Genomic DNA, 9,786 nt, shown 5'->3' with positions numbered 1-9,786 from the left:
TCGTTCCTCGAATCCCGCCATTGTTTTAAAGCCCAGAATTCTAACCGTCTTCGTGATTTTGTTGACATTTTGTACTACAAACTCAATAGCGCCCCCACCGTTTCCGGTAGTATTGCTCTGTATTGATCCGTTTCGTCCGTAATCGTAAGCTCCCAATTTTCGTGTCAAAATACGGACGAAATCGACGGTTAGAACGTATGAAACACTCCACACGTATCCGTATCCGTCTTTTACGTGAGGTATGAATGGGCCTTAACAGGTTGATTTTTAAAGGGGTTAATTCAATTCAGTTTGTACAATTCCTTGCATTAAAACTAAATCCAGCTTTGGTCTAATGTGGAACAGATTACTGGATCAATGTGTGCTTCTGTGCTTTTTTTTCTGTCTTGTTGTGTCTCTGCTCTTTCTTCTGTAACTCCCAGTCGGTCGAGGCAGATGACCGTTCATACTGAGCCCGGTTTTGCTGGAGGTTTTTCCTTCCTGCTAATGGGTGATTTTTCTTTCCACTGTCGCTTCATGCTTGCTCAGTATGAGAGATTGCTGCAAAGCCATGGACAATGCAGACAACGCTTCTCCAGGAGTGAATGCTGCTTGTCGGGACTTTGAAGCAATCAACTGGTTCCCTAATATAGAAAATTTTTGACCAATCTGTATAATATGATTGATTTTGACTTTGTAAAGTGCCTTGAGATGACATGTTTCATGAATTGGCACTATATAAATAAAATTGAATCGAACTGATTTACATTACAGCAATTTTAAGGCCTTTTTTGTTGTTGTTCCTAAACTGTAAACATTACCTTCTAAAAAATAAAATACAATAACATTTTGTTTAGACCAAGGAAAACCGCTGTTTCTGAATCCATGCTCGTGGTTGACCAGTTTACCCATAGACATATATAAAGAGTAGACCCCGCATCGACCGCTCTCGCCTATAGGCGCGGACGAGATTTAGGGGCGCCATCTTGGGGCGGTCGAGAACTCTGCTCAGTGTAATGTGTTAACCAGGTGCAGAATCAATTTAAGTCAACTATACTTGCTGATTATCGAACTAATTTTCACGTTGTTTTTTTTCTGAAAACTTTAAAGCTATAGCTATTATAACAAATGGTTCAGTGCAGTTAAATGTTCTTAGTGTGGTTAAAAGTAATTGAATATTCTGACAGAATTTATGTATGCTGCAAAACACAGCCACTCATACACTTTAATAATTTTTTGTTATTACTATATACAAAAACATACATATATATACACACACACACACACATACATATATATACACACACACACACACATATATATATATATATATATATATATATATATATATATATATATATATACGTTCCAAAAAGAACCAGTGGTAGGCGAAATCCGTGAAGTAGTAACCTTTATTTTATTTACAGTTATTATACAATGAAATACTCCATAGTACATTGAAACCAAAGAACAAAACCTTTTTACAGGCCCAAGTATTTGTTTAACAAATAAAAGTACTGTATAAACGTTTTTTTTTTTTTTTTTTTTTTTTTTTTTTTTTTTTTTTTTTTTTTTTTTTTTTTTTTACAAATAACTACTGTGCTGTAAAATACTAATTTGATCATCAATACGAACTGAATGCTTCAAATTGCGGAGATCAGCACCGCCCCACCGCGACCCGAGTCATTGTATTAGAACGGGAGAAAATGAAAAATGATTATGAAAAAAATACAAAGTACAGTAAGACAAATAGTGACTCACATGTATTTCACTGCTCTTCTCACTGAGCCGCTTCATCCCGACTCCGCTCTGTAGCGTTTGTTTTTTTCTTCTAAAGCCCGCGGAGTATGGAGGACCAAGTCTTCCATAGCTAAAAATAAATACAGAAATAAATAAATGCTCAATAAATAAATATGCATACAATTATGTGCCACCAAAATATAATAAACAAATAAATGTAGGTAGAAAATAAATTATACAGTAAGACAAAATGTATATATCTCCTTTAATTAGCCACTTTATTTATTAATTACTTTTTTTAAGTATTTATTTATGTGCATGTTATAATATTTTTTTCTGTTTTATTCTTTCTTTGTATTTTTTTTGCCCTATTTATTTCTCCGATGCTATTTATTTCTGCCTGTCCTTTTTACATTTCTGTTTGTCCTTTTTACATTTCTGTCTGTCCTTTTTACATTTCTGTTTGTTGTTTTTACATTTCTGTCTGTCCTTTTTACATTTCTGTTTGTCGTTTTTACATTTCTGTCTGTACTTTTTACATTTCTGTTTCTCGTTTTTACATTTCTGTCTGTCCTTTTTACATTTCTGTTTGCCGTTTTTACATTTCTGTCTCTCCTTTTTACATTTCTGCCTGTCCCTTTTACATTTCTGTATGCATTTCTGCCTCATTATGCAAATGAGGAGGGGCTGTGTCTTAAGGGCTCAACTTCTTCCCATTGGTTGGTTAGCATTTTTACTGCATCGGTCAATCTACATGGCTTTTCCCCGCACTAAAGAATTGTTTAGTAATTTCAAACTCAGCAGGCAGACGTTCAGTGTCCGACCTCTTAAGGAAAGCTGCTAATAGACTGGAAGAATTAGAATGCTGTACGTTTGGGATCTGAAATGTTTTTCGGTGGTTTCAGATTCGGCTTTCCAGATCAATAACTCATCGGCGGATGATTTATTCTACAAAACAGACACCTCTCCGCAACCACCGCAAGGCAGACACTGAGCTACAACCGTAGTTTCCTCAAAACGAGTCTTAGTCTGTGGGCCAGAATCTGTGGGACGTCTCCTTAAAAAGTTTCGTATGAACTGTCAGACGGCAACTTTCTTGCACTTGGACAAGTTGCTACACATAGCAGTGATCTCAAAACACCAATGTTCCCACGTTTTCACTTGCACATTAATAAGTTATTGCTGATAAAAAATCTAAACGGTTGCGCTCCGGTCCGAGAGGTCACGTGATTCGATTTTTGCTGCTCAGCCAATCAGATCGCTGTATTGTCAGCAGAGTGCGTTCAATGTGTAAGGTCTTTTAAACATTTGTTTCCGGGACTTCCTGTTCCGCTGTTGAGGGGATGGCAGCCTAACACGTCTAGCTCCCGAAAGGTTTTATAATTTAACCCCAAAAAACCTTGATTTTGTCAATCCTGGTGGGTACTTTTAAAAACAATGAAAAAGGGGGTTACTACTAGAAGAGGACTAAGCATGGCTCTGGCAGAAGAAAACCCAAACGGGAGCCACAGCAGAAGTAGCTCTCCAGAACATGCAAACCCAAGTGAGGAACAGCGCGCCGAAGCTAGCTTGAGTAGCATTCTCAGCGAAATCCGTGCATTTAGGAGAGACAACGGGGCGCAACTCCACGACATAAAACAGGAATTAAAGAGGGCAAACGACAGACTGGAAGAAGTGGAGGGAAGAATAAATGAAACGGAGACCGTGCTTCAAGCAACATCGACGTTGGTCAAACGGCTAACCCTGCGCCAGGCAAGTTTGGAAGCGAGGCTGATTGACCAGGAGGCTCGAGCACGGAGAAACAACTTGCGGATATACGGAATACCCGAAAACAAAGAAGGCTCTGATATGGCTGCCTTCTTGGAGGAGATGCTAAAAACTTCGCTCAATCTACCGCATGACCATGACCTAAAAATTGAACGTGCTCACCGAGCTCTGGCCCCGAAACCCACCGGTTCACAGGCAAGACCTCGCTCTATTGTGGCCCGGTTTGGCAGCTGGCGGATCAAAGAGGATGTAATAAAGAGAGCATGGCAGAAAAAGGAAGTGTTCTGCGACAACATTCGTTTCTACGTCGACCATGATTTCCCCCCTGAAGTGCTGAAGAAGCGCGGCGAATACACCGAGGCCAAAAAAGTGTTGAAAGCAAAACGAATAAAGTTCCAGACGCCGTACCCTGCGAAGATGCGGATCTTTTATGATGACGGGACCCGGTTATTCGAGAATGCTGCGGAAGCTACGAGAGATATGTCGGTGCGGGGGCTCCCAGTTACGGTGGTAAAGACCTCCCCCACGCCGGACCAAGAGGAGATCCAGCTCCTGTCCACCTGGCAGATGGCGGGGAGGCGGAGAGACCAGCTCGGCAGTCAGGATCACGCCGCTGAGGAAGGCAGTGCGCAACGTAAACATCAAAACTCCCACTTTAAAGACAGACTCAAGGAGTTCAGAAGACAGCCCCCCCAAGACCAGATAAGCCTTATTTGCAACATTTAGCTTACACCTCATATACCCATTTCACAGCAAAAGCCCGCCATAACAAATCTGCCTCACCTGGTCCAGATTTATGTCTCAACTCTGTCTAAACTTCTATTTCTCATTTACTGCTTAATTAGATGAGCGGGACTTGTTGGGCCAGTCATCCTCGATTTCACTCACTTATTTTCTTTATTATTTACTTTATTTGGACTCTGGCTGAAGTCCGGCCACATTTTAGGGCCCCACCATCACAACGTGGGATGTTCCCTTTTGAGGACCTTGACTTTTCAGGGTCCCGCAGGGCTTCTTGGAGGCGAGCCCCTGCACCGGAAGCAGTGGTTCTGAACTGCTCCGGTGATGTTCTGTTTCAGACTGTTCTACATTGTTCTCTGTTCGTGTTTGTCGGGAAGGATAGGTTTAGTATTCTGTGTCCAGGTTTACTAGGAGAGATTTGTGGGTGTGTAATGATAAGTCATTACAGTAATAGACAATGAACAGGCAAACCCTTAAAGTGATTTCTTTTAATGTAAATGGGGTTTTAAATCCAGTTAAGAGGAGACAGATATTAACAAAAATGAAAAGGGAGAATGCACAGATTGTGCTACTACAAGAGACACATCTCACTCCTCTGGAGCATGAAAAACTTAAAAGTATGGGCTTTTCAAGAGTATATTATTCATCTTATAAATCAGGCCACAGGAGAGGTGTAGCAACCTTGATTTCACAACGCATACCATTTGAACAGGTCTCAGAGATCTCTGATAAAGAAGGGAGATATGTAATAGTCTCAGGGAAAATACATGATAAAGTTATAACAATTTGTAATGTTTATGCCCCCCCTGGAAGTAATTTTGCTTTCTATAGAAACATATTTGACTTGGTTATAAAGGACACTGGGGTTGTCATATGTGGGGGTGACTTTAATATCCGTCTCAATCCAAAACAAGATTCGTCCAAAAACCTAGCAACTACGCTGTTGCATAAGAAAATTAATGCCTTAATGACAGAACTTGGTATTTTAGATTTGTGGAGAGATTTTTATCCGACCGGCCGGGACTATACCTTTTATTCACATCCACATGATGTTTATTCCAGGATAGATTATTTTTTTATACTGAAGAGAGATCGTCATCGAATTCGCGATTGTGATATTGGAAGCATTGACCTATCGGACCACGCTCCCCTCTCCTGCACTGTAGACATTATCGATAACCCGGGTAGAACTTTATGGAGGTTGAATACAGGTATCTTAAATAATCCAAGATTTAAAACGCAAGTAAAAGAGGAAATAAAAAGGTTTCTTGAAGAAAATGAAAATGGCGAGGTTGATTCAGCAACAGTATGGGATACTTTAAAAGCTGTTATGCGAGGGAGAATAATATCATTCTGTGCCTATGAAAAGAAACAAAAACAATTACGATTAATAGATCTTAATAAAACACTGAAAAATCTTGAGACACAACATAAAAGAGATCAAAAACCTGAAACACTAAGTAAAATAAAAACAGTTAGAGAAGAAATAAATCTAATATACACACAGGAAATTGATAAAAAGATGATACTCACAAGACAAACTTATTATGAGTCTGGAGCTAAATCACTTAAAATCCTGTCAAGAAAATTACAAAAACAACGAACAGACAGCACAATTTACAAAATAAGGGATATGGACTCTAAAACTGTACAATATAAACAAGAGGATATACAAAAAACTTTCAGGAAATACTACAAGCGGTTGTATACACAACCCCAATTAGCAGGTGAACAGCAAATTGATGACTTTTTAAAATCTCTCAAATTACCATCTATAACGCAAGAGCAAAACAAATTATTAACAGCCCCTATTACTGAGATGGAGTTAACTAAGGCCATCTCCAACCTAAAAACAAACAAATCACCTGGCCCAGATGGCTACTGTTCAGAGTGGTATAAGGCATTTAAAGCTGAACTAATGCCAACCCTTCTCCAAGCTTGTAACACAACATTAACAGATGCTAAAATGCCTCGCTCTTGGAGTGAGGCGGTGATTTCCATTATCCCTAAGGAGGGAAAAAATAAATTAGAGTGTAGTTCTTACAGGCCAATCTCAGTGCTGAACGTGGACTACAAACTTTACGCAACTATCCTCGCCAGGAGACTGGACAAAGTTCTTCCTCATCTTATACACAACGATCAGACTGGATTTATTTCACAAAGACAGACTCATGACAACATTAGGCGATCTTTACACATATTACATCATATCCAAAACAATAATATTGAAGCCTGTTTAGTTAGTGTGGATGCCGAGAAGGCCTTTGATTCGGTAAGCTGGCCTTTCTTATATAAAGTCTTGGAAAGATTTGGCCTGGATAACATTTTTATTAAAGGGATCGGTACATTATATAACAAACCATCGGCTCGGATAAAAATAAATGGATACCTCTCTGACAGCATAACACTGGAACGGGGTTCGAGACAGGGATGTCCAATTTCACCCCTGTTATTTGCACTTTACATAGAGCCCCTAGCCTTATGGATAAGACAGACTCAGAATATTAAAGGCATCTGCATTAATGGAGAAGACCATAAGGTGGCGCTATATGCAGACGATGTACTGGTTTATTTAAGTAATCCTCAAGATTCGCTCCCCAAATTAATGTCAGTCCTAGAAAACTTTGGTAACTACTCAGGATATAAATTAAATGTACAAAAGACACAAATTTTGACTATTAACTATAAACCCACAAAGCAACTTAGAGAGAAATACCATTTTAATTGGGACCAAAAGTCATTGAAATATCTTGGAATAAACTTGCCAAAAATAATTCGAACATTAGCAGAGATAAATTACGGCCCCCTTTTGGTGAAAATTAAAGACGACATACACAGATGGAACTCAATTTCTTTTCTTAGTCTTAGTCACAGAATTGATTCTGTAAGAATGAATATTCTCCCGCGATATCTCTACTTATTTCAGGCACTCCCTGTGGAAATTCCCCCAAAACAATTCTCTGAACTACATAAGATTATCTCTAGATTTATTTGGTAGGGTAAAAAACCCAGGGTTAGACTTAAGACCTTGCAACTTCCAAAAGAGCAAGGGGGAATGTCACTACCTAATTTTAAAGATTACTTTTATGCAGCTCAGATTCGCCCCCTAGTTAACCTGTGTAATCCATCCTTTCAAGCTAGATGGAAAAATATAGAACTCTTAAGTCAAACTGACCCCCCAATACAAGCAGTACTAGCTCATAAACACCTTGGAGGACTAATAGATAATGTACAGAATCCATGGATTAAAGTGCAGTTAAAGATTTGGAAGATGATAAAGGATGAGTATAAGCTAAATGACAGGTTACAAGTAATTCAATGGTGTGCCTATGATCCGGAATTCAGGGCTAATGCAATAGATAAAGGATTCAAATCGTGGATTTCGAAAGGGATAACGACATACTATTCTCTTACAGAAAAGGGACAATTTAAAAGTTTTGATAGATTGAGGGAAGATCATAATCTGGACCGAACTGAATTTTTTAGGCTCCTCCAGGTGCGTAGTCGCTTTGAACATATCAGAAAAGAAACAGACCTCAATGACCCCATATTAAATTTTTTTATTGATGCTTATCAAGGAAAATCAAACAAGGGCGTCATCTCCAGAATTTATAAAGGTCTATTGTCCAAAAAAACTCACAATACAGATTATGTTAGGAGAAAGTGGGAGAGGGAGGGTAACCTGACAATATCTAAGGAGGATTGGCTTGACGTCTGCCAATCCCAGTGGAAATGCACCAGCTCTCATTCATGGCGCGAGTTTGGTTGGAAGTGTATGATCCGATTCTTTCTTACACCAAAACAAGACACATTTCACTGGAGGGGAAGCTGTGTGTTGGAGGCAATGCGGACACCTGGAAGGCAATCACTGGCATATCTTTTGGGAATGCCCAGTGATCAAACCCTTTTGGACAGAGCTTCATAAAGTATTAAGTGGTATATTTAACACCAATCTACCTATGCAATTTTCTACATTATTTTTAGGAAATTTTGATTTACAGGTCAGGAAAGCTGATGAATACTTATTTGATATTTTGATAACGGCTGGTAAAAAAACACTCACAAGACGTTGGTCCACCCCCAACCCACCCACAATACAGGAGTGGATAAGTATTGTAAATGACATTTACCTTATGGAAAGGATCACCTACTCCCTTCGACTTCAAAAAACCATATTCACTAAGAGGTGGGCCAAATGGGTTAAATATGCTGGTCTTGAACAGACAGAAGCACGGAATAGGTGAACATGTAAGGCCGTTATTTATTTTATCTTACTTGAATGCTTAGTTGTATTTAAGGCATACTGTATCTTACACACTTTATTTCAAAACTGCTTTGTAGACATTTTATTTATTTACTTTTTTCTGCTTTTTCATGTAGACCTAACCTTCCCAGTGTGTTCAGTTGGTTGTAATTTATTCAACTTGGTATATTCTTGTAAAAAAAAATAAAAAAAAAAATAAATAAAAATTGTGAGTGCCAGTAGTAACATTGTACATCCCATCAAAGAATCTACCCTGTATTGAAATGCTCACTTAATAAAAATAAAAAATGTAAAAAAAAAAAAATAAACATTTGTTTCCAGAGGAAGAAAGCCCAATAATAGTATTTTCTGGCGCCAGTTGGCAAAGATCTTGATGGCAAGGAAAAAGAAATAGCCCAGACCATCCATCATCCATTTTCTAACACGCTTATCCCTGCTGGGTTCGGACCGGTGCCGATCTCCAGCTGTCAATGGGCGAGAGGCGGGGTATAAACTGGACAGGTCGCCAGTCTATCGCTGGGCAGAAATAGCCCAGACTTTTGCTCATTTTGCTGTGATATCACCAAGACCTGCTGCGCTAGGATAGCACAGCCAAACGACTTATCCCCGGCAGAATTTGGATCCCCTGCGTCGGGAGCGCATTCAGCTGGAAGAATAAATCCAGTCAACTCTGCCTCATCTCCAACCGGCGTGGAAATGAAGATGTTTTACTTTTCTTAACGAAATATAGCAATGGTGTCGTTACATTATCGTTCAGTTAGTGGGTTAAAACTGAAAATGTAACACTTGTTAGTACGATCGTAAGGGATTGCTATGTCGGTTAAAACTCGATTGATCACTCAATATAACACGTTATGAGAAAGAAAACGGCTCTGTGGTCATTTCCACATGTGTCACAAAAATATTAGCTTTGTTATTAGATTGTCGCATGTCTGTCTGCTTAAAAAAGACGAACTTGTTCGTCTTTTTTCTTTTTCTTTTTTGGTAGCTAGACCCGCATGAATAGATCATATAAAGCGGATTTCACGTGTGATCAAATAAACACTGAATAAAGGTACAGCCAAAATTATCAGATTTAATAAGATTTTAATTCAACCAAGAACCATATAGAGATATTAACTATATTAAGAAAACGAGATATGTCGATTTTAAAAACAGAACAATGTATTAGGAGTTTAAAAAATCAATTTCATTTTATTAGAATGTGATGTTTAAAAATATTTAGACTTCACAAAGCTGAAGGTTAAAACTTTTATTGATTTCAAACACTCTCCCGACGCAGGGGATCCAAATTC

This window comes from Fundulus heteroclitus, unplaced genomic scaffold (genome assembly GCF_011125445.2).
Source record: "Fundulus heteroclitus isolate FHET01 unplaced genomic scaffold, MU-UCD_Fhet_4.1 scaffold_58, whole genome shotgun sequence".
NCBI lineage: Eukaryota > Metazoa > Chordata > Actinopteri > Cyprinodontiformes > Fundulidae > Fundulus > Fundulus heteroclitus.
This window is presented reverse-complemented; position numbering follows the sequence as displayed.